The sequence below is a fragment of the Sus scrofa genome, chromosome 4 (assembly GCF_000003025.6).
Source record: "Sus scrofa isolate TJ Tabasco breed Duroc chromosome 4, Sscrofa11.1, whole genome shotgun sequence".
NCBI lineage: Eukaryota > Metazoa > Chordata > Mammalia > Artiodactyla > Suidae > Sus > Sus scrofa.
In genome coordinates this window covers 20,108,550-20,134,042 of record NC_010446.5, presented here as the reverse complement: position 1 = coordinate 20,134,042, position 25,493 = coordinate 20,108,550, and the positions used below count along the sequence as shown (strand labels likewise).

The 25,493-nt window shown below is 42.4% G+C and overlaps 1 protein-coding gene across 12 annotated transcripts in view; it reads left to right on the top strand.

The window, feature by feature from the left end:
- COLEC10 (collectin subfamily member 10) overlaps positions 1-25,493 on the top strand; it is a 450,751-nt gene that overhangs the window by 9,698 nt on the left and 415,560 nt on the right. For 9 of the 12 annotated variants that reach the window (XM_021090571.1, XM_021090572.1, XM_021090566.1 and 6 more), the window contains exon 3: positions 2,453-2,539. The exons of 2 other annotated variants lie outside the window; for them this stretch is intronic. The gene's annotated coding sequence lies outside the window, so the exon portion shown is untranslated. Of the gene's footprint in view, positions 1-1,057; positions 1,160-2,452; positions 2,540-25,493 lie in introns of all 12 variants that reach the window. One more of the 12 variants, XM_021090570.1, reaches the window with a different exon arrangement.

The following is a 25,493-nucleotide window of genomic DNA, read 5'->3' as shown; positions in this document are numbered from 1 at the left end:
GCCCCTCTATTTTTATCCCAGTTTTACAGATGGGAAAACTGAAGCATGCCCAGAGAAGTTAAGAAATTTCTTGGATGTTAACATATGGAAGGGTGTGATAGAGCCAGGAACTGGCGTCAAATAGTCAACTCTAGGATGGAGCTTTTAACCACAAAATTATGAGTGTCCCTACAACTCAAGTCCTCTAAAACTATTCATGTGAATGATCCCTTTCAAATTTATTTATCCTGGACTACTCTGAGAGTGGGAGAAAACCATATTTGAATTGCAAAGTCTGTATCTTGAGGCACTTCTCTCTGATCCAGAATGGTCCCCAAAATTCCCAGCCAAGATTTCAGAATGTGAAGCCCAGTGTCCCTCGCCCACACTCTTCCTTTCTCCACTAGAATAAAACACTCCCAGAGCCCTCTACTTTCTTCTTTCCTGCACTTAGGTTTCTCCTTGAAACTGATATTTGAAGGTCCTAAGGCTGGATATTAATTTGAAAACTACCAAACTGGATGATTTTAAAGGTTATTTACTTCCTGCTCTAAAGTTTTGTGATGACATGGGTCCTCCTTCTTGCTGCTTCCTTATCCTTTTAGAAATGAGTGACCAATTCTGGTCAGTTTGTCCTCAAAGACTACTCATTTGACTCCTTTTCTCATCCTTAGCCACCATCTTCAATCCACACTTGATGAGGACAGGGATTGAAACATTTTAGGCATCCGTAAACAGAACTCACCTCTCCAGTCATGACTTCCAAATAACCACACAAACTGCTAGGAATATCCTCTTTGGTTGTGACAACCTGTTTTTAAATAACACCCCCCCAGGAGTTCCCTTGTGGTGCAGCAAGTTAAGGACCTACATTGTTAGTGGCTTGGGTTGTTGCTGTGGTGCGGGTTCAATCCTTGGCCAGGGAACTTCCACAGGCCGTGAACACGGCCAAAATATATACAATAAATAATTGGCTGTGAAGCAGTCCTCATACAGGGTACCACAGATATCAGTACATGTCAACAGCTTTTGGAGAATACAGTCTTAAAAGATGTTAAGTTGCCTTCTTTGCTGACAGGATTTCCTGAAGATTTTCATGTGCTAACGTGCACTGTGATCTTCCTGAGGAGCGACAGTGTTACCCAAGAGATTTATTCTCTTGGTCTTCTTGTGGACTCAGGTTAGGAAACTCTCTTGGGTTGTCTATTTGCAAGCTTTTTTTTTTTTTTTTTTTTTTTTTTTTTTTTTTTTTTTTTTTAATCACTGGGCCGCTTTCCTGAGACTTCTTACTTGGTGGTGACCCCACTCTGCCCTGCACTGCACCTTCACACATGAAACTCCACAAAACCTTTCCTCAATAACTGTTCCTCTCTTGATCCCTGACTGCCCAACCCTCAGCGTCCACAGAGGCTCTCTAGGGTAGAGAAACTACTCTGAATGATGCTATATTGATGGATACATGTCATTATACTTTTGTCCAAACCCACAGAATATACATCATCAAGAATGAACGCTCATGTAAATCATGGACTTTGATGATAGTCATGTGTCCATATAGGTTCATCACTTAGAACGGTTGTACCACTCTGATAGGGGGATGTTGATAATGGGGAAGGCTATGCATGTGGGGGGGGCGTGGGCAGAAAATCCTCTACTTTCTGCTCAATTTTGCTAAAGCCTAAGGAATTAACTGTGCTTCATAATGTGAAATTTTGGCTAGGAATCTGTGGAGCCTAAAACGGCTGTGTTAAAAAAAAAAAAAAAAAAAAAAAGTCTATTTAAAAAAAGAAAAGAAAAAAAAAAATTAAAACCAAGACGTAAATAACTTCCTTAAGGTCCAAAAGTGTGTGTGTGTGTATTTGTGTTAATGAAGAAGTCAGCCTTTTGCTAGGTGGGTTCTCTTTGAACACCTGTACTTTCTAATGACTTCCCTATCCCTGATTTTGCCTTTCTATCCAAGAGAGCCTAATCTTCCAGACTTTCCCATTGAAATTCCATTCATGTTCTGGAAAACCCCAACTCCTACCCATTGGGTCCTTCCAGGACCCTTTGTGATTCCCCTCATTAAAACATTCCTTCAGGTCCAAGTTATTGAGTCCAAAGTAGCATCCTTGGGTTTTGAATGATTCAACCAGTGATTTCTTCTCACAACCCAAAAAGCTACAGGGGGAAAGGTCTTTGTGCTCCACGTTTTACAGCATCATTGAGGTGGACGTTTATTCTCCAAGACATCTCTTTGGGGATTTTCCTAAAGATGCACCTTTAAAGAAAACCCTAATCAGATCTGTTAGACAGCACATAGCTCACCCTGAGGCCATTTTAATTCTCAGGTGTGCACAGTTCCTTTAAACCCTGTTGAAAAGCAAAGTATTTGCTAACCGTTTTCTAATTTGCAGTATAACCTTTTCTTCCTTTGAAGGTAGTAAATTTCATTATAATGCAGAGTAATATCACACTCCTTTTATGCTTCTAGCATATCCCTTTGGACCTGATGGATAAAGAAAGGAGCCATATGCCTCTTAGTCATAAAAAGAGAACATTCGAAGGACCATTCAAGCAAGTAAGTAGTCAGGCACTGTGCTAGACCCTGGAAATGGATACATGAATAATACAAGTTTCCTGCTGTGAGTGTAGGCCTTAAAAGACATGTATCTTTGTTGAATGGCAAGTCCGTTCTGAGCACCTACTATGTGCCAGGTACTGTATTGGGTAGGTGAGGGGCTTTAGACTGTGTTCTCTGGAAACAGACTCTAAAAATGAGAATCGAGAATGGTGTGCAGAAGGTGTATTGGGGAATATTCTTGGGCGATGCACTTGCACAAAAGTGAGGATGGCAGGACAGGGCAGGGAAAAAAATGGATATTCAGTTGCAACTAGTCCTATTAAAAGCTCTGGAGCTGAAATGACCATTTAGGGAGTCCCTAAAGTGGCAATGAGGCCCTGCTTTTGTATGCCCATGTCCGCCAGTCATTGGGAGACCAGCTCTCTAAGAGTATCTGTAGCTACAGGCAAGCCAGTTTTCCTGCAGCCTCAGGCAGTGCCTGGCAAGGGACATGGCCTTGAGCCCTCAGTAATCCATATCTCCAGGAGCTGGGAGATGAGAAGACAACGTCCACTATTGAGGTGTAGCCAGAACAGGGTCCACCCATGCCCTCAGGGAGCTGATCATTTAGTTGATGAGCCCTAGCAGCAAAGAGGTGAGTAGAAATGCAAAGAGATTAGTACAAGAGGAAAGTGCTGTGAGGACACAGAGCAAGAACAATTAGCCCAGTCTTAGAGCAGGATTCCCAAAAGAGGTGATGGCAATGGCAATGACAATGATGAGGTAAAGAATTAGGCCTGTGAAGGCCATGGGTGTGGAAACTGTTAAAGAGAAAGTCTTCTTGGTAAAGGGAGCAGCGGGTGCAGAGGTTGAGAACATGGCTTGGGGGGAACCTCGCAGCGTTAGGAACGCTGGTGTGGAAAGTGCTCTAGAAGGAGGGGTGCACAGTGAGCGACAAAAGAGCTGAGCAAGGATTTGAACCTGAAGGTTGGACTTGAAAGCTCAGGCCAGGCCAGGTCCAGCAGTTGGGGATTTTATCTGCATTATCCTGACCATCAGTTTCCAGCAGGGAGTTACACGATCAAACATGCACTGCGGGAAGATCATTCTGACTGCAGAGTGGAGAAAGGAATTGAGATAAAGGAGCAACACAGGGCCCCTGTGTGTGACCATGGTGATGGCTAATTTGTTAATTTCTGATGAAAAATGATAGTGACTTAAAACAGAGGCATGTTGTGGGATGGAGGGAAATGGATAGATCTGAGAGATATTAAGGAGGCAGAATCCATAAGACTTGACTGACCGGATGTGGGTCTTTAGGGAAAAAGAGGAGTCAACTCAGATTTGTCTTTGAGCTGGAGCAGGCAGGCAGTGGTGTGAAGGATGAATCTGAGAGAGTGTCAGCCTGAAACAAGGGAGCCAATTAGAGCCATGATAAACAATGTATTTTTGTGCAGGGACCCATTCAGAAAAGAAAGAAGAATTATGACCATGCTCGTTGCATTCAAATGAAAATAATGTTATAGAATTCTATGAAAATCATACTGTACCTTCTTAACCTTTAAATTACCTTTGTTAGTAGTAGACTATCGGTGAGAAAATTGGCCCTGCTTTACGTATGAATAGCTGGGCCACATTTAGATGTAGCATCCTGGAGGCAGCTTGTCGCTTTTTTGGTTCCCTTTTGTGTGGTGCTTTGGACCCCATAGAGAACATTCCAGAGTGCATTCTTTCTCTATCCTTGATGCCACCCTGCCAGTGAGAATTATTACAATTCTGATACATAGAAGCAGAAATGGGGGCTCGGAGAAGTGAAATGGCTTCACATCCCACATGGCGAAGTTGAATCTAGAATGTTCATTCATTTAGTGCTGGGTTCCCTAAGGTTACCCCTCCTGGCTAAGCCTCACACGGAGGTGAATTCAGTGTGCCTGCAACCTGGCACTCTCTCTCTGGCTGCAGGATTGTCTACCTGCCCATGAGCAGAGAGACTGAGCCTGGCAGAGAATGCCTCATTACCCGGGAGCCGCAGCACCACCGCCTCTTCTCCTGAAGCTGCTGGCCATGGAGTGTCCTTGCTACCTGACCACATTCAGGCCACTTCTGGGGCCCCACCCTGGGTCATCCTATCGGACAAGCTTTGACTTTTGGTTCCGTGGAACACAGAAGCTGGCATGACAGAGGCGGTTTCTCCAGATGTAGAGCCTTGTGATGTATAGGATTGGAAAGCCTTCCCATCAACTAGATCTTGGTCCCTGGGCTGTATTCTGTGACCAGATGAACTAAATGTAGCCCAAAGATCCTTGCTACCTAAATCAGTGATACCATCGCCTCCAGGTCAGATGAATCAGCCTTTAACTAGAGCAGGGGTGAGAAGGGGAGGGCAGGGGAGGGAGGGCTGGGAAGGAGATGGGGAGGGCTCTGTCTGAAACTGCCCCTCCAGGTGGCATGCCCAGCCACACAATGGCCTCCTTTCTGACAAGCGCTTGCTATGTTAAATTCTCAAATACAATGAGAAGGGAGCTTGTTTCTTAATCTGGCAATTTAGAAATTAAAGATGCAATTAAATATGATTACGGATAAGCTCGAAATAGATTTTCTGAATATAAACACACACGTACGGATGCATGCTTTTCAGGTTTATTCATTAGTCTCTTCACAGGCACTTTGTAGTCTTTTTTTTTTTTCACCCCCAGCTCTATTGACATATAATTGATACGGTGTTATAACATTGTGTAAGTTTAAGGCCTACAACATGTTGATCTGATACACTTATCTATTGCAAAACGATTGCCACTATAGTGTTAGCTAACACCTTCATCACATCACACAATTACCATTTCGTTTTTGTGGTGAGAACATTTAAGATCTACACGCTTAACACCTTTTCAGTATATGATACCGTATGATTAACTATACTCACCATGCTGTACATTAGGCCCCCAGAACTTACTTGTCCTTTTAATTGGAAGTTTATACCCTTTGACCAACATCTTCCCAATTTCCCCCAGCCCCCAGCCCCTGGTAATCACAGGGGCTCTCCTCTCTGTTTCTATGAGTTTGGCTTTTTTAGATTCCATATAGAAGTGATGTCATATCGTATTTGTTTTTCTCTGACTTATTTCACTTAGAATAATGCCCTCTGTCCAACCACGTTGTTACAAATGGAAGTATTTTCCTTCTTTCTCATGGCTGAATATTATTATGTGTATATATATTTATATATTTATATCTGGAGAGAGAGAGAGAGGGAGGGAGAGAGAGAAATCATATCTTCTTTATTCATTTACCTGTGGATAGGCACTTAGGTTGGTTGGTTCTGCATCTCAGCTATTGTAAATAATGCTGTAATGGACCTGGGAAAACACTTTGTGGTCTTGATACAAACTATGCATGGTTAGTACAAAGTTTTGGTTTTTGTCATTTTCCTCGCCACCTTCTCTGAAGTCTGCCTCCATCCTGAGTAGCCTTAATCTACTCCCAGAGTCCCACGATACTGTCCCCGAAATGCCCATCGAATTGAGCAAGGTGACCTTGGCATATAAATACTGGCTGTGGAGAATTGCAGAATGCTTCTAATTTTAGTTGCAAAAGTAATAGCCATAATATAAACAGTTACCAGGTACTGAACATTTGCTCTTAACCAAACTCTGAGCTAAGTGTTTTACACAAAGTCAATGTTACGTTGGGATTTAATTATTTTACAGTGTAAGGATTTTGCAGCTTTTATAGCAACAATCCAGCTATTGCAAAAAAAAAAACCTCCTCTTTTTTTCACTGCCTTTATCTAGTTCTTTGAATTGTGCACTCTGTGCAGGGCTCGAAATGCCGATTTTGCATTGTTATATATGCCTTCTTCTTACACTTTTACTCCTTTCATGCACTTTACACATTTCGATGTGAAGAAAGTATATTACCTTCCATTTTTTTTCCCCCATGCCGCTCCTCCTCCTGAAGATCTCTTCTCTTTCCCGGGAATCTTCCTTAAGAATGTATCTCAAGCCAAGCAGTCTTCCAAAGGCAACAATTCTCCATAATCCCCTCCCGCATTCTTATAGCAAAAGGCGCATTTTGACAAAACCCTCAAACCAAAAGCTGTCTCCAGTGGCTATGCAAGAGGTAAGACAGGCTGCAAATACTGCATGGTTCCCAGCATGACCTGGATGCCTCTCCTACCCTGCTCTTTAGGCATTTGCAGCACTATAATAGGAACAATCTGGGGTGTATTCTAACTCATTCAGTTTAAAATTGGGCTGCTATGACTCTTATCCCACAATGACAAACGTGCAAGAAGTGTCACATTTGTGTGTAGAAAATCCAAAGGAAGTCACCAGAGAGAGTGACTAGAAATAATAAATGACTTCATCGAGGTCACAGGATACAGGATCGATTTACAAAAATCAATGGTAATTTTACATGCTGGCAATAAGCTATCTGAAAGTGAAATTTAGAAAATAATTCCATTCAGAATAGTACCAAAAAGCATAAAATACTTAGGAATAAACTCAACAAAAGAATTAGAAGATTTGTACACTGAAAAATGCAAGACAATGGTGACAAAAATGAAAGAAGTTCTAAATAAATGGAGAGACAATCCATGTCCCTGAATTGGAAGATGTTAATTCTCTATGGGTCACTGTCAAAGTCATAGCAGGTGTCCTTTCTGGAGCCTCCTCTGCCCCTCTATTGGGCCACCCCTCAGCTAGAAGCTGGACCAACCGTGTTTTTTCTCCAGATGCAGAGCTTTATGCTTTGTAGAGTTTGAAAAGTTTCAGTTGAAAGTGGCTCCCCCACCATATGTGATGGCCAAATGAACTAAATGTAGCTGAGACAGGTCTGTACATCCTGAGTGGACAGATATTATAACCACCCAGGGTCAGAGGGACTCGAAAACATCATTCATTAACTGAAAGGACAAGCCCCAGGTTGGACTGAGAAAAAAATTCACAAATCATGTATCTCATAAAGGATTTATGTCTAGAACATTAAACAACAACAACAACAACAAAAACCCTCTTGCCTCTCAATAATAAGAGAAACAAGCCGGTTAACTTAATATGTGGGCACAGTACTTGAATAGACTTTTCATCAGAGAAAAAGGCTAGTGAGTACATGAAAAGATGCTTGACATTACTGGTCATTGGGGATATATAAATTAAAACCACAATAAGATACCACTTCCCATGGAGTCCATTGGCTGTAATAAAATGGAGACGATAATAAGTGTTGGAGAGGATGTGGAGAAACCGGAACTTTGACATGTTTCTGGAAGAAGTGTAAACTGATGCGACCACTTTGAGACACAGGTTTTTAGTTACTTAAGAAACTGCCACATGACCCCACAATTCCACACCGAAGAATCTACCCCAGAAAAGTTAAAATATGTACACAAAGACTTTTAAATGAATATTCATAGCATCAATTTGTGAATTCATAAACAAAATGTGGTCTACCCATCTATCGAAATACTCTTCAGTTATAAAAATAACTGAAAGACTTATACATGCTCCAACATGAAAGAACCTCAAAAATATTACAGTAAGTGGAAGAATCCAGAAACAAAAGATTACATGTTGTATAATTCTCTGTACATGAAATATCCAGAAGAGGCAAATCTATAGAGATATAAAGCAGATCAGTGGTTGCCTGGAGCTCAAATTGGAAATAGGAATTGACTACAAACAAGCATGGGAGTAGGGAGGAGAGAGTCCATGGGACTTGGGATGATGAAAATGCTTTATTTAAGACTAGATTGTGGTGATGTTTGCACAGTTACTAAAAATCTTTGATTCGTAAAATAGGTGAATTCTGTGAATCTTTTTTTTTTTTTTGCTTCTTAGGGCCACACCTGCAGCATATAGAGGTTCCCAGGCTAGGGCTGCTGGCCACAGCCACAGCCACGGCAATGCAGGATCCTTAACCCACTGAGCAAGGCCAGGGATCAAACCCGCAACCTTATGGTTCCCAATTGGATTCGTTTCCACTGCGCCGTGAAGGGACCTCCTAATTCTGTGAATCTTATACCTCAATAAAGCTGTTAAACAAGCAGCACAGAATGGAGCGTGAGAGGTAGAGATGGAATGAATTTGGCAACATATTGATATTTTTTGAGGCTGGATAAAGGGTCATGAGGGCTTTTCCTTTTGACTCTCTGTGTATATTTAAATTTTCAAAGAAAAATTTAAGAGAAATGGTTAAATGAAGAATGTCACACTTCTTAATTTCTTTACATAGAGTGAAAGATGACTCAGTCTTTATATCCCCAAGCTGGGGGAAAATTCAGTCTGTCATCATAGAGGCCCCCAGCCAGGCATCCTCATCAATCTGGGAGGCTCAGGTGGTGCTCGAAAAAATCTTCAGGCCAGCAGAGTCATGGCCATATATCTGGTACAAATGATCTTTAGAAAAAGTCAGCAGTGTCACATTTATTCCAAAGCTGGAGCAGGCGTCTTTTCTGAGGTCCGTGGCATCCATGCAGAGGACCAGCCTCCCTAGATCCCCTAGAGACACTGAATCCTTGTCATTCCCCTCTGAGTCCTAGTACATTCATTCCCTGGGAGGGTTGTGGCTTTTGGACACACATGAGTGAACCACAGATATGCATCTTCTGTGCTGTGGGATTAATTTCCCCAGGCTCACCCCAGCTCGATAATCATAACCTCTTCCCTGGATTTAGTTCTTCACAATGGTTGGGACAGGAGCTCATCTTGCAGTCACCTATTTAGCTTGTGTTAATGCATCTGAGGTATGAACTAAAAATATATTCTTTCATTAAAATGTGTGTGTGCGTGCACGTGCGTATGAAATACAAAGAATAGGGAGTTCCCCTGTGGCATGGGGTTAAGGATCTGGCATTTTCACTGCACTGAGTGGCTGGAGTCACTGTTGTGGCGAGTCCTGGCCCTGGAACTTCCACATGCTACCAGTGTAGTCAAAAAGTTAAACAAATTAAATACAGAGGAATTCCCATCATGGCTCAGTGGTTAACTAATCTGACTAGGAACCATGAGGCTGCAAGTTCGATCCCTGGCCTCGCTCAGTGGGTTAAGGATTCAGCATTGCCCTGAGCTGTGGTGTAGGTCGCAGATGTGGCTTGGATCCTGCGTTGCTGTGGCTCTGGAGTAGGCCGGCGGCTCTAGCTCTGATTCGACCCCTAGCCTGGGAACCTCCATATGCCTTGGGTGTGGCCCTAAAAAGACAAAAAAAAAAAAAAAAAAATCAAATGCAGAAAATAATATACAAATAACTTATCTTTTCAAATTCATCTTTAGCATGCAAGCTTTTTTCATTCATATAACAAATGTTTATTGAGCCCCTCCAGGTAACACCAGGCACCATTTGCCACACTGGAAATCTAACGCCAAACAGGGCCACAAAAGCTCTGCTTTTATGTAGCTTGGATTTCAGGGCTTATGTTTTCGAACTGTCAGGTGCATAAGAATCACGTTACAATGTAGATTCTGATTTTAAAGGACTGGATGCCGCTTGAGATAGGGGCTGCTAACAAACTCCCAGACCAGGCCAACGCTGCAGGCACACAGAACACACTCTGAGTGGCCAGGTTCCTGGGTGGAAAGTAGGGGAATATTGGAAATCTTGGAAAACACAAAAGCTGATCATTCACAGTTTTCATACTGAATTATTTGCCACATGCGTCTCTGGATTATTTGCAACTTGTCTGTGCTTGGCCCTGAGGGACCCCACCCTTGTCACCTGGCCCCTAAGTGGATTATTTCTCTTTTGTTACACAGACCCCCCCCTACTCAGCAGCCTACTCAGACCACACCCTCCCACTGTTGAGCACTGTCTGTTCACACCCAGTGGCTTCTCTGATTAATTCACCAGTCAGGACTTGTGTGTCAGAATCCCCTTAGGGAACTGATTCTGTTTTGCACTTCAAAGGCCCATCTGGCAGGTATCAACAGTGTGTGTCTAGATCTTTGGAGTTGAACTTGAGCCTTTTCCGGTCTTGTATTTTAATTCTTTCCTGCTCACCACTTTTAGGTTATGGTGTTAATGAGGGGAGAATGGGAAAGAAAGGAAAAAAGTGCCCTTGGGTTCTGGTTATATTTTATCTCTTTGTATGATCGTTGCACAAAAAAAAAAAAAAAAAAAAAAAAAAAAGGGATTAATTCTCTTCAGTGGCTGTGGTGGTTCAAAACAGCAGCCTCTTCTGAACAGCCAGGTTGCTTGGGCATTTACTGAGCCATGGACTGGCATGTTGGAATGTGGTGCCAGCTGACAGGAGTTCTAAGTATCCACTCAAACGTAATCATGGGAAAAGCAGACAAAACTATTTGTAAAAGGAAGTGCATCACAGCATCGTGACAATAGTAAAGGATCAGGGAAAACCCTAAATATCTGTCCTAGCTTTCTGTTGTTGCTGTAACAAATTACAGCCTACCCTTGAATAATTTAGGGGTTAATCTGTGTGCAATTTACAGTTGTCCCTCTAGCCGCTGTCCCTCTGCATCCACAGATTCAACCAACCATAGATGCAGTAGGATTGTAATATTTACCACTGAAAAATATCCCCGTGTGGTTGGACCTATACAGTTCTAACCCACAAACCCGTGTTCAAGGGTCAACTGTACTTATAATCTAGGGACTTTTAATAACACCAAATGTAGGAGCTCTTGTTGTGGTGCAGCAGAAACGAATCTGACTGGTATCCATGAGGATGCAGATTCGATCCCTGGCCTTGCTCAGTGGATCAGAGATCTGGTGTTGCCATGAGCTGTGGTGTAGGTTGCAGACACGGCTCAGATCCCACAGCTGTTGCTGTGGCTGTGGTGTAGGCCGGCAGCTGTAGCTTCAATTCAACCCCTAGCCTGGGAACTTCCATAACTTTTTTATGCTGCAGGTGCAGCCCTAAAAAGCAAAAAACAAACAAACAAACAAAAACCCAAAAAAACAAACACCACCAATTAATTTACAGTTATAGAGGTCAGAAGTCTGAAACCAGCTTTGCTGGACTAAAGTCAAGGTGTCAGAGCTGCTTTATTCTTAGGTCTCCAAGAGGATATGCATCCCTGTGCCTTTTTCAGCTCTGTTGGCCGCCCACATTCTTTGGCCATGGCCCGCTTGCACCATCTCCAAAGTGCATCACTTCCACTGTTGCCCAAACTCTGTTGCCTCTGTCCACCAGTGCTGGAAACGTGGAGACACAGTTTTGGACAAAGGAGAAATGAACAGCTTTAATTGCTTTGCCAGGCAAAGGAGGCCCCTGCAGGCTAATGTCCTAAAGCCTGAGCCCTCCTTCGGAGTGAAGAGGAAGTGGTCTTACAGTTCAGGGAGTGTAAATTGGCCCACAGATAAGGATCAGGGTAGATGCAAGCCTACATTCTTCTTCAAAGCCTGTGTCAGGCAGTCCACAGACAGGTTCTGGTGGTCCTTGAGGCTACGACACCATGACCTTCTTTCTAGAACGAAGAATGCTTCACATCAGGCAGTTAACATCTCCTGATTGTTGGGGTTTTAGTTCTGCAGAAGAGCTCAAAGATACTGTTAAGTGTATCCCTTGAAGAGAAACCTGCCCCAAGGCTGCAGGGTTTCTTGACTGCTCCTCCCTTGTCTCTGCATCCCCTCCCTTCCCTGATTAGCATCTGTTGGAACCTGACTTTTGGAACTCAGGGAGGGTCCTAGAAGCCAGATGAAGCCTATTTCCTAAAAACAAGAAAAGAGGGATGCGGAAAAGCTTTTGTGCCTTGGAGCCTCACAGAGTCCTGCTGGGTTTCACAACCTCTGTTTCTGTCACGTTGCCTTCTTTTTCCTTCACTTTGCCTGTGTCCCTTTTATAAGGATGGTTGTGATTACATCAGGTCCATGTAGGAAATCCAGAATGATATTTCCACTTTTAAATAATTCTTAAAATTAAGATCCATAATCACATCTGTAAGGTCCCCTTTGCAGATATAAGGTAACATTTTGCCACATAAGGTAACATTCGCAGGTTCCTAGGATTAGGAAGTGGACATATTTAGGGGACTATTATTCAGTTTACACAATATCAAACCAGAAGAAGTAGTCAAAGGTGTCATCTTTATTCAATGGAATATTATGGGACCATTAAAGCTCTTATGTGACATAAAATGAAACAAAATGATCATAATGCATTCAGTGTTTGTTCACCAAATGTAACACTATGTTCCAGGCCCTGTTTTGATATGGTCAGGAGCCAAGACCCAGCTCTTTTGCATCCTGTGTCCTAGTCAAGGAGATGGAGAGTAAACAAATAAACAAATTAATATGCAGGATAATTTCACTTAGTGATAAGTGTTATGAAGTAAATGGAGGGAGGGGATGAGATGATGAGTGACCTTGCAGAGGGATACAAAGAAGATGCTGTGAAAAGGCTGCATTTCTACTAAGACCTGATAAAGAGAAGGGGCCAGCTGTGTGTCGACCCAGAGGTCAGAAGCTTCCAGACAAAAGGGAAAGCAAGGGCAGTGACCTTTCTGGAGGCAGATGGGTGTGACGAAGGCCAGGGTGCCTGGGCATAGTGAACGAGGAGAGAGGTAGCACAGGTAGGCACCAGGAAGGATGCTTTGGGCCAGGGGGTAGTAGCAGATCCTAGCTGCTTACCTGACCCTTCCATCTCTCTTCTTTCTTACAGAGGCAATCTGTTTAGTGTGGAGCATCTGTGTGAATAATTAAAATACTGGTTTTTCTGGTGTTTCCTGCAGCTGCAGTAGGGGTTAGGGAGATTGTGAGGCTGGCCACGCCAATAAAGATGTACCATGAAGTCAGGAGAGAGGGGGAGGCTTCTACGAAGACTCTTGCAAAGGGGACAGACTCCGCAGCTTATCTTCTTGGACTCCGACTTCTGTCCTTTCACTCTCTCTTCTCTTTCTCTCTGGAACATGAAAAAGATCTTGGAGATTGAGGAGTTCCTTGAGCGCTCTAAGCTAACAGTTTTGGAGCAGGAAGATATAAGGCACCTGGGCCCTTGAGGGCATCTGCTGTTACACTCCTTCTGGAATCCCCACCTCTATTTGATCTCTTCCTATTTGATCTTGATACTCTAACCAGGGTTCCATGGCGTGAATTGGAATCCAGTCCTTAAAGGATAAGTAGAGTAAGACATTTATATTTTGTTTTTTGCGCAATTGAAAATCATCAGAGGGATTTAAGCAGGAGAGCTATATGGTCTGATTTATATTTGTAACAAGTATGACTCAACCTACTCTATGGAGACTAGACTATAGGTCCTACTGGAGACATCAATTAGATGTTCATTGCAGTAATTCCGGAGAGAGGTGACACTAGCTTAGACTAGGGTTATGGAGGTGGAGATGAAACTGACAGCACTAACAGCCTGAACCTAGTTGGAACCCAGATTGCGACTTGAACCCAGCCTAAACCCACATTGGGACTTGAACCCATGGTTTTATTATTATTTTATTTATTTATTTATTTATTTATTTATTTATTTTTTTGTCTTTTTGCTATTTCCTGGGCCGCTCCCGCGGCATATGGAGGTTCCCAGGCTAGGGGTCGAATCGGAGCTGCAGCCACCGGCCTACGCCAGAGCCACAGCAACGCGGGATCCGAGCCGCGTCTGCAACCTACACCACAGCTCATGGCAACGCCGGATCGTCAACCCACTGAGCAAGGGCAGAGACCGAACCCGCAACCTCATGGTTCCTAGTCAGATTCGTTAACCACTGCGCCACGACGGGAACTCCGAACCCATGGTTTTAAATTAGAATCACCCATCCTGTGTCTGGACTTACTGGGGTTCTGGTTCTTCATATTTTCGTGCAGAAGGAATTCAGAGACAAAGTGATAGGCAAGAAATAGATGTATTAATATAGGACACTTGCGAGATGCAAGTGGGCAGGCCCAGAAGCTCTGCCCTGAGGATCCTGTGGACTACATTTTTATCATCCTAGGGGAGTGGGGGTGGAAAAAAACTGCCTCTTCCTTTCTAGGAGGAGTAGCTCCTCCTATTTATCATATAGCTAAATTGTGTATTCAGATCAGCAGAAGGGTGATCCTCAGACTCCTGCCCTTGGTCTGAATCTGAATGCAGGACTCATCCCACCTCCACCCAATGACCTGAGGCAATTCTCGCACTTCCACTCGTCAAGCAAGCCTGCCTTGTTCTGAAGGCTTTCTTGAGCAATTATTAACTTACAGTGATCTCCCAAGGTCCCCTAAGTTTCCCTCATTAGCTATGGTCCTTTACTGGGATTTCTACATTTACCTCTGCCTACTCCATCCCTATCAGAGAGACAATTTGAGTGTATTTTATAGTTTTTTTTTAAAAGGAAACAGAACTGAATATACAGTGAGCTAATAGTGGCCAACGTTTATTGAGTATCATCATGTTTAGGACTAGATTCTAAGCATATTCCATGACTCACTCATTTAATCCTAACACTAGTCAGTGAAACAGGCTTTTTTGTTTGTTTTTAGGACTGCACCTGTGGCGTATGGAAGTTCCCAGGCTAGGAGTCCAGTGGAGCTAGAGCCGCCGCCCGTGCCACGGCCACAACTCGGGATCCAAGCCACATATGTGACCTACACCACAGCTCATGGCAACGCAGGATCCTTAACCCACTGAGCGAGGCCAGGGATTGAACCCACATCCTCATGGATCCTAGTCGGGTTCATTAACCACTGACCCATGAAGGGAATTCCCAAAACAGGCTTTAATTTTACTTGCATTTTTACAGCTGAGAAAACTAAGAATTAAAAAGATTAAGTAGGAGTTCCCGTCGTGGCGCAGTGGTTAACGAATCTGACTAGGAACCATGAGGTTGCAGGTTCGATCCCTGCTCTTGCTCAGTGGGTTAACGATCCGGCGTTGCTGTTGCCGTGAGCTGTGGTGTAGGTCGCAGACACGGCTCGGATCCTGTGTTGCTGTGGCTCTGCCGTGAGCTGTGGTGTAGGTCGCAGACACGGCTCGGATCCTGTGTTGCTGTGGCTCTTGGGCCGGCAGCTACAGCTCCGATTCAACCCCTAGCCTGGGAACCTCCATATGCCGCAGGAGCGGCCCAAGAAATGGCAAAAAGACAAAAAAAAAAAATAAAATAAAAATAAAAAAATAAAAAATAAAAAGATTAAGTAAGTTTTTAGTAACTGTTGGGGTATGCCTTCCTTTATATGTGTATATTGGGCAGGGGGCTTCTGTCTGTGTGTGGTGGTATGTATTGAGGGATATGGACAGAGCCATCCTAGGAAAAAAGGCTAGAAAAAAATATACCAAATCTTTTAGAAATTTTATGTCTCAGACATAGGATGACACCCAACTTCAGTACACTTATTTTCCAGTATTTCTGCAGTGAACATATGCTACTTCTATGTACAGAAGAATAGTTAATGTATAAAAAATATTGCAGCTTAGAATTGCACTATTTAGCAGTAGATGTAATGCCCTATCAGCTGTTTTCAAGCAAACAGAGAATGGGTTGTTGTATAGTCACCATGGCCAAGACAGAAATGATGCCAAGCTGAGCTGTGGAAATTAGGTCATGGAACAGATTAAGTTTCTAGACCTCTAGGGCATGATTAGAGCCTCCTCAGCCTAGCCCAGTCATCTGTCCATGAGTTGATGGTGTCTTCTAGGAATAACCCTAGTCAAATAACCAAACTTTTCAACTTTTCCAAATGCTGCCATTGTGAGAAAGCAGCTCTTTAGCCCAGAGTCTGCCTATTTGTTCAAATACGCTCCCCACTGCTGGATTCTATATGCCAAGCTGGCCTTCCTTGAAGAATTTCCCTTGTCTGACATGACATCATTTAGTTTATTTATGTTGGAGAACCCTCAGGGAAATACTACACCTGTGTTATGTATGTGTGTATGTGGATATAAATTGCAGAGCAACAAATCACTGGAAGGTGAATTCACTTATCAAATTTCTAGTCCTCAGGCTGTTCAAAGGTAAACTATGCACCCTGGGCCAGAGTCAGCAAAGGAGGAGAGGGCAGTCAGAATTCAGCTAGGGATTGTGGAACCCCACAACAACCTCTTAGACTCCAAATCATGAAAGTGTCAGGAGCCATTTTTCAAAAATCTAGATTCTAAGCTCTCTACAAGCAGTGAACATTATTTCATTTCTTAGAATAGCCCCAACTTTCTGTCCTCAAATGCCTTGACATGTCTACTCTTTGCCTAGTTTTTAGCACTGAACCTTTCACTTCAATATCATGAATATATTAGAAGAAAGAATGCAACCTAAATGTATCAAAAGTAGAAATTAAGAGATCATACAATAATGGGCTCAAAATTCAGCATGAACAATTGCTAATTGAATATTCATATTCCTATATCTTTTTCTTAAGGATTTGAGAACTTTAGAGTATGTGCTCCTTACATAGAAAATTCGAAGGACATAAAGTCCATGATAAATTAGGCAGCTTATTTTTATTTTATTTTATTTATTATTATTATTTTTTGGTCTTTTTGCCATTTCTTGGGCTGCTCCCGCGGCATATGGAGGTTTCCAGGCTAGGGGTCGAATCAGAGCTGTAGCTGCCAGCCTACACCAGAGCCACAGCAACTCGGGATCCGAGCCGCGTCTGCAACCTACACCACAGCTCACGGAAACGACAGATCGTTAACCCCCTGAGCAAGGGCAGGGATCGAACCCAAAACCTCATGGTTCCTTGTCGGAACCGTTAACCACTGCGCCACGACGGGAACTCCACAGCTTATATTTTAAAAATTCGATAAATGTCTAAATAAACAACACTTTATTTCTTAAAAATAGCTCTCTGTTTCATCCATTTTCTGCCCTCTTTAAGGTTTGACTGATTGATAAGTGAAGGTAGCCATCAGATCATTCCCGTCAGATTACATGGAATGTCAGTGGGGAAGAAAACGATGATGAAGAAAAAGTGGTCATTATACATTCGAGAAGCATGAAAAGAGTAGAATAAAGAGGCTCTAGCATAGAATTGACTGAAGATCAAAGAGGGTATTTTGTTTTTGTTTTAAATTTTTATTAAAGGAGTTCCCGTCGTGGTCGTAGTGCAATGGTTAACGAATCCGACTAGGAACCATGAGGTTGCAGGTTGGATCCCTGGCCTTGCTCGGTGGGTTAAGGATCCTGTGTTGCCGTGAGCTGTGGTGTAGGTTGCAGACGCGGCTTGGATCCCGCGTTGCTGTGGCTCTGGTGCAGGCTGGTGGCTACAGCTCTGATTCAACCCTTAGCCTGGGATCCTCCATATGCTGTGGGAGCGGCCCTAGAAAAGGGAAAAAGACAAAAAAAAAAAAACCCAATAAATAAATAAATAAATAAAAATTAAAAAACTAAATAAATCTTTATTAAAGTATAATTGATTTGCAAATGTTTCTTCAATTTCTGCTGTGTAGTAGAGTGACCCATTCGTACATACGTAAATATATTCTTTTTCTCATACTGTCTTCCATCACGTTCTGTCTCAAGAGATTGGCTGTAGTTCCCTGTGCTATACATAGGACCCATTGTTTATCCATTTTAAATGTAGTAGTTTGCATCTACCAACCCTAAACTTTGTTTTTAACTTTAAAATAGATATGGGAGCGTAGTGTAAGCTATGTGACAATACCAGTGTTTGGATAAAACAAAGAGCACAGATTTCAACTGAGCAAGGCACTCCTTCCTAAATGGACTAATTCTGATAAATCACCAAGACATGGGGCTGCTATATTCTAGACAATGAATTTATACAAAAGGAAACAAAGCCACATAGATATTTTTATTGTAGATGTCCTCACTATGCCAGTACCAAGCTATAAAACAAGCAAAGAACTGAGCATAATTACAGCCTCTCTCAACAGAGCAAGAGGAGAATTGGTTTGAGAAAAGCCCCATTGTAATTCATTGATGGGGGGCCGGGGAGGGTTCCCCCAGGAGGACCATAAATCAGGTTCAAGGACAGGAACCACAACCTCGCTGTGCAAAGCTTTGGGTCTGATTTCGCAGTTAGAAGTTGATTTATCTCCTGTAGGCAACAGAAGAATGATCTTAAGTCCAGAGGCCAGTGGTTTGCTACTTGCTCTTAGCTCTCATTTGAGGCAGGGTTGCCTTAGGAAAGTCCACCAGCTTCTCTGAGCCAATATGACACAATATGGTGCTGTGACTATGTGAAATTGGGACCTTGCCGACATAAGCGTTTTGATTCTTTCTCTTTCTTCTAAAACCTTAAGGTGTATTCTTCATTCCAAATACGGACAGTATTGCAAAGCTCAATTTCTTCTCTTTTAAAATTATTATTATTTTTTAATAGTTATTTCCCCAATACAATTTTTTTTCTACTGTACAGCATGGTGACCCAGTTATACATACATGTACACATTCTATTTTCACACATGATCATGCTTCATCATAAGTGACCAGACATAGTTCCCAATGCTACACAGCAGGATCTCATTGCCAATCCATTCCAAAGGCCATAGTTTGTATTTATTAACCCCAAGCACCCCATCCACCCCACTCCCTCCCCCTCCCCCTTGGCAACCACAAGTCTATTCTCCAAGTCCATGATTTTCTTTTCTATGGAAAGGTTCATTTGTGCCTTATATTAGATTCCAGATATAAGTGATATCATATGGTATTTGTCTTTCTCTTTCTGACTTACTTCAGTCAGTATGAGAGTCTCTAGTTCTATCCATGTTGCTGCAAATGGCATTATTTTGTTCTTTTTTATGGCTGAATAGTATTCCATTGTGTATATATACCATATACTCCTAATCCAATCATCTGTCAATGGCCATTTGGGTTGTTTCCATGTGTTGGCTATTGTGAATAGAGCTGCAATGCACATTGGGATGCATGTGTCTATTTTTAAGGAAAGTTTTGTCCAAATACATGCCCAAGAGTGGGATTGCTGGGTCTTATGGTAGTTCTATGTATAGATTTCTAAGGTATCTCCATACTGATCTCCATAGTGGTTGTACCAGCTTACATTCCCACCAATAGTGCAGGAGGGTTCCCTTTTCTCCACACCCCCTCCAGCATTTGTTCTTTGTGGACTTATTAATGATGGTCATTCTGACTGGTGTGAGGTGGTATCTCATGGTAGTTTTGATTTGCATTTTTCTAATAATCAGGAATGTTGAGCATTTTTTCATGTGCTTGTTGGCCATCTGTACATCTTCCTTGGAGAAATGTCTATTCAGATCTTTTGTCTGTTTTTCCATTGGGTTGTTGGCTTTTTTGCTGCTGAGTTGTAGAAGTTTCTTGTATATTCTAGAGATTAAGCCCTTGTCCAGGTGCATCATTTGAAATTATTTTCTCCTATTCTGTGAGCTGTCTTTTTGTTTTCTTTTGGGTTTCCTTTGCTGTGCAAAAGCTTGTCAGTTTGATTAGGTCCCACTGGTTTGTTTTTGCTCTTATTTCTGTTGCTCTGGGAGACTGACCTGAGAAAATATTCATAAGGTTGATGTCAGAGAATGTTTTGCCTATATTCTCTTCCAGGAGTTTGATGGTGTCTTGCCTTATATTTGTCGTAAAGCTCAATTTCAATGAATGCAAAGGGAAAGTCCAAATGTTAGAAAAGAGGCTCACAGCCTGCCAGTCCCTGTGTGATAAATTACATTGCTGTTTGTCAAACATTTCATTTTCCGTCCTTGAAGAACCTCTTCTTGTGTGAGTTTTATATGTCTCTGCCCTGTTGAACTCAGGAGTAGCTATGTAAACTTGCTTTCTTTAATGGGATACAGATGGAAGTAACATGTATTACTTCCAAGATGAATATTTTAGGTTTGTCATGTTTCTTCTCTCTGTTATGACGGCCATAGATATGTTGGAGATAGAGGATGTTCTGTCAGCCTAAGTCTGGGGTGACCCATATTGGAGCAGTAATGATCATGAATTGTAAGCCACTGTAATTGAGGGGTCATTTGTTACTACAAGTAAACCTAGCATTTCCTGACCAGTATACCCACATTCTAGGAATGGCCAACTATAAAAAGAAGTTTTGATTTCTTGACTGTGATTCCAACAGAAAACCAAAATTACAACTTTTTTTTTTTTTTTTTTGTCTTTTTAGGGCTGCACCTGCGGCATATGGAGGTTCCCAGGCTGGGGATCAAATTGGAGCAATAGCTGCCAGCCTACACCTCAGCCACAGCAACAGGAGATCTGAGCCACTTCTGTGACCCTCACCACAGCTCACAGCAATGCCTGATCCTTGACCCACTGAGTGAGGCCAGGGATCGAGCCCACATCCTCATGGATACTAGTCAGATGCATTTCCGCTGAGCCACGACAGAAACTCCCCAGATTTCCAAACTTTTATTTTAAGAAATGTCTCTCTTTCCCTGATCTTCATCTAAGTACTATCATTCATATATAAAATATATATATGAGTTCTCTGCTGAGGCCCATGCAAGGTGCCTGAATACAACAATTTAGTTTCCTTTTTAGTCTGTGATGCCTTAAACTTTTTTCCATGGACAAGTGTTGCCTCTGTGCCTTTTACTTATTTATCCAATAAATATTTTTTGAGCACCTAAATGGTGAGCATTGGAGACAGGAGAATGAAAAGACAGTCCTGGTCCCTTAATGTGGCTGTCTTGTATCCTCCACTAGCCCCAAGGCGACAGATACAAGATGTTGTGATAAATGCTATGCTCAGGAATGCACACAATTTTGTGGGAGCACTTGTAGTGAGCATTTTAAATCAGAGGTTTGGCACTGAGGAAGGCTTTCAAGAGGAGTGGTGTCTAAACCAAGACCTGGAGACTAAACAGTAATCAGACAGGAGAATGATGAGTGTGTGTGTGTGTGTGTGTGTGTGTGTGTGTGTGTGTAAGGGTGTGGAAAGATGGGTTGGGGACTTTCATGTGGTAGCTGTTCCAAAAGAGAAAGGCACATATGTAAAAGCTCAGTGGGGAGTCCAGATAACAGATATTAAGGGAGGTATTGTTTGCAAAGAAGGGAGAAATCAGATCACATAGCATCTTTTGAGTCGTAGTCAAGATTTTGGATTTTATCTTGAGCCAATGGGGAATCACTCAGGGGATTTAAGGCAGATATTTTGTCTGCTTTTAATATGTTCTCCATCCAACCCCCCATACTCCTCATCTTGTCCACTCAATAATCTCTTCCTCTTTAAAGGCATATATAGCTCCTTCCTTTCCTATATATATATATGTATTCCTGAGCACATTTATTGTGTGTTGATGCACTTTCATGCCTTTCCCAGGACTTAAGATCTTAAAATATTGAGGGCCGAGTCTTGTCTTTTACTGGCTCCCTATGGCAGGCAGAGTTCTAAGATGATGCTCAATGTCACATGCCGCGTGATCTCCCTGCCCCCCACCTGAAGATGGGTGGAACCCGTGAACACAATTGGATATCACTCTTCTGATTAGGTTACTAACCAATTAGTTGCCTTTGAGTTAACCAAAAGGGAGGTTACCCCTGGTTGGACCTGACTGGCCTGGGAGCACATTGTCAAGTTGTAAACTGCCTGCTGGAGTCGTGTGAAAAGGATGGGTGTGACCTTTACCAGCTGAAATGAATTCTGCCAGGAACCACTGCTCTTGGACAAGGCCCCCAAACCACAGATAAGAACCACAGCCCTGGCCAATACCTTGATTTCAGTTTGGTGAGATAGGAGTGGAGAATCCAGCTAACGCACACCGGACTCCTGACTCATGGAAAGTAGGAGACAGTGCAATTGTGGTGTTTTAAACTGCCGAGGTTGTGGTAATTTCTTACACAGCAAGAACACAGCAGTGGAAAACTAATACGCTGTGTGATTGTGTGACTTTAGGAAAGTGGCCTACCTCCTCAGAACCTCATTTTCATCATCTGTGAGGTGAGCCTGATAATTACATCCCCTGATGAGCTGTTGTTGAAATCAAATGGGATAATGTATGCAGAGTGCCTCAGAACCTCCAAAGGGATTCATGGCCCCCTCTGCTGTCTCAGCCCCACCAATAGCACTGTCCATGCCAATGGTGTTTCTAGAACATTCTGCCCTAGTTGCCCCTTGAAGAGCCAGCAGAGGCAATGCTGTGGCTGTCATTTGCCCAGCAGCCTGTGTCCCCTGGGCAGGCGTTCTGATGAAAATTCCCATTGTAATGCACAACCATGAGGAGTCCAGAATGAAATTGCTTTGGGAGCCTTTGTGTGATTAACATTTCGGCTGTTTATGGAGTCTTTGCCCTATCATTTCCTGTTTTAAAAAATTAATGTGCTGGTTTTTTATTATTAAAAACCAAGAAGGGGAAGTTCAACTGGAGCACAAAAATAGTTCTGTATTATTCAAATAAAAGTTTCTGAGAAGAAAGACCATTTGGAAGACCCCTCTTTATTCCAAGGCTCTTTTCATCCCTACATCTTGTCTTTGGATATTATTTCTTCCAACCTGAGCTCCTTGTCCCTGGCCCACCCCACCCCTCAATTTGGGATAAAGGACATCTGACTCAAGAGCATTGTGACTTGATAATCATGCCAGTGGTATTGTGTAGGACAGTATTGCAAAACCCACTGAATCAGTTTTAAGAGTCCGAAGGGACTTTGCAGACCATGTAGCCTGACTCTCTCATTTTACAGATGAGGAAACTGAGATTTGGGTGTTTAATTGTCTAAGAAGACACAGTTCATTAGTGACTGTGTCTTCTCTGAAGGAAACTAGGTCTCCTGCCTGTTTTCCTCATGTCATCAGTATTGATTACTTTTATTTTATGTGTATGGAAGCTTAAAGCCTGCTCCTTCAGTATAAGAATCAAATGCCTTCTTCTTTGGGAGCTGACCTCACTGTGGACTTTGGTGGTCTGTCATCCTGCTGCCAACTGAGCTTCCACAGAAAATGGAAGGTTTGCCCTTAGAAATATGTGTTTTCCTTCAATCAGTAGGAAAGATTTAGGTTAGATATGAGGCAGAAATATCTCAGGTGTAGGAACTAACTTTCAAAAGGGATTGAGAAATAATGTCCTCTAGCAATCATCAGTGAAACTATAGATTTATGTATCCATCAGATGGATTTAGTCATTACCTCTTGGTCTTACCCATTTTTCCTCTATTTGCTTTTCTTTTTTCTTTCTGCACCTGTGGCATGTGGACGTTCTTGGGCCAGGGATCAAACCCATGCCACAGCAGTGACCTGAGCTGCTGCAGTGACACTGCTGAATCCTTAGCCTGAGGTGCCACAAGGGAACTCCCTAATATATTTCTGATGACTGGTATTTATATTGGTATTTATATACTGCAACTATCTGGGTTCCCTTTTTCCAAGAGAAAAAGGAAATTCTGTTTCAGAGCCTAATCAACCTGAAACTATAGTAAAGCTTTTGGCTGGATGAAGCATTTACTGTGCGTGCGACCTGAGACTGCCATCCTTAGGGCGTCCCGCTTGCTCTATTGGCCTTGGCTGGCATCTGGGAAATTGATGGCAAACAGTTCTTTACACTGATGCTAAATGGCCCCTAACTGACAAGAGCGGCTCACTGGTCCTAAACTGTTTGGACAAATGGTATCATTCAGGCAAAATATCTACTTTCCTTCCCTTCTAGGATTCTGGAATTTTGGTACATGCCAGGCAATGGGTACCTAAATACCCAGCTCCTGATAAAATTGTTGGTCATTGAGTCTTCAGTGAACTTCTGTGGTAGGCAGTATTTCACGTGTGTTGTAACAACCCACTGCTGGAGGGATTAACCCTGTCCTGTGTGAATGCACTGGGACAGGCCCTTGCAAGCTTGCATTCGTTTTCCTTCAGACTTTGTCCTATGGAGCCTTACCTTTGTTGATTTTGCTTTGTATTCCTTTCACTGGAATATATCTTACCTGGGAGTACAACTATATACTGAGTTGTGTAATTCTGCCTATCAAATCACAAAGCTGGGGCTGATCTTGAGCCTCTCTTCCTTGGGAGGCGGGATATATTTTAAGAGATGTCCCTCAGTATCTACGGGGTATTGGTTCCAGGAACTGCCATGGATACCAAAATCCATGAATATCCAAGTTCCTTTGTAAAATGGTGTAGTACATTCAGCTTTCCCTGTCCCCAGGTTCTTTTTTTTTGGGGGGGGGGTTATTTTATTTTTTAAAATTTATTTATGTTTTTATTAAAGTATGGTTGATTTACCATGTTGTGCCAATTTCTGCTATACAGCAAAGTGACCCTATTCCCCAAGTTCTTAAGGCACTGAGTCAATCAAAACTCAGGCAAAATTCAATCCATGGTTTGTTAAATCCATGGGTGCTGAACCCACGTGTATGGAAGGTCAACTGTATTTTATCTTATTTTCTTAGAGCCCCTCCCCTCCAACACCAACTAGACCAGTAGGCTCCGACTTCAGGGAGCTCAAGTTCAAGAGACAGTATGTAGAATGATAATCCACTCTAAAATATTCCAGTGCAATGTCATATCTCTTTTACACCTATCTTTTTTCTCTGGTTTTCCCATCTGCCCCTCTCTAGATACAATATTTTTCCCTTTAAATTTTCTACTTTGCTTTTCCTTCCTATTCTCCACTTTCTGTTGTTCTGTCTGTCTTAGCTTACATCATGGACTGTGAATTTCATGATATCAGAGATGATAAGAATAGCAGGTTTAGAAGAAAAAAACCCAAAACATTAGTGTATGGAGAGTCCATTTTTTTTTCCCTCAGAAATTTATTATTTGCCTTCTAATTAAAGGAAACCACAACATTTTATTGTTCCTTCTGTTTTCTAATTTAATAAATAGGATTGATATTACCTGTCCATGTTGCAGAGGGGAATCAAATGAGATAATTTTTATGTAAGAATTTCAGAAATTTGAGTCACAGGTAAATGTTGAGACTTGGTATTCTCCTGGAGCTCTGCACAGTGGATTGCACGAGTAACATATGCTCTTGAGACATGGGCATTCTCTTTATTCATAAGATGACAGAAAAGAGAATCAAAGATTCTCAATGAGGAAGGGCCATAGGAATAGTTAGTCCCGAGAAAAACAAGATTAAAAGAAGGTTTGATTGTTGGCACCAAATAATCTGAAGAGGATCCATGAAGAAGAAACAATAGAGGAATTCCTGATGTGGCTC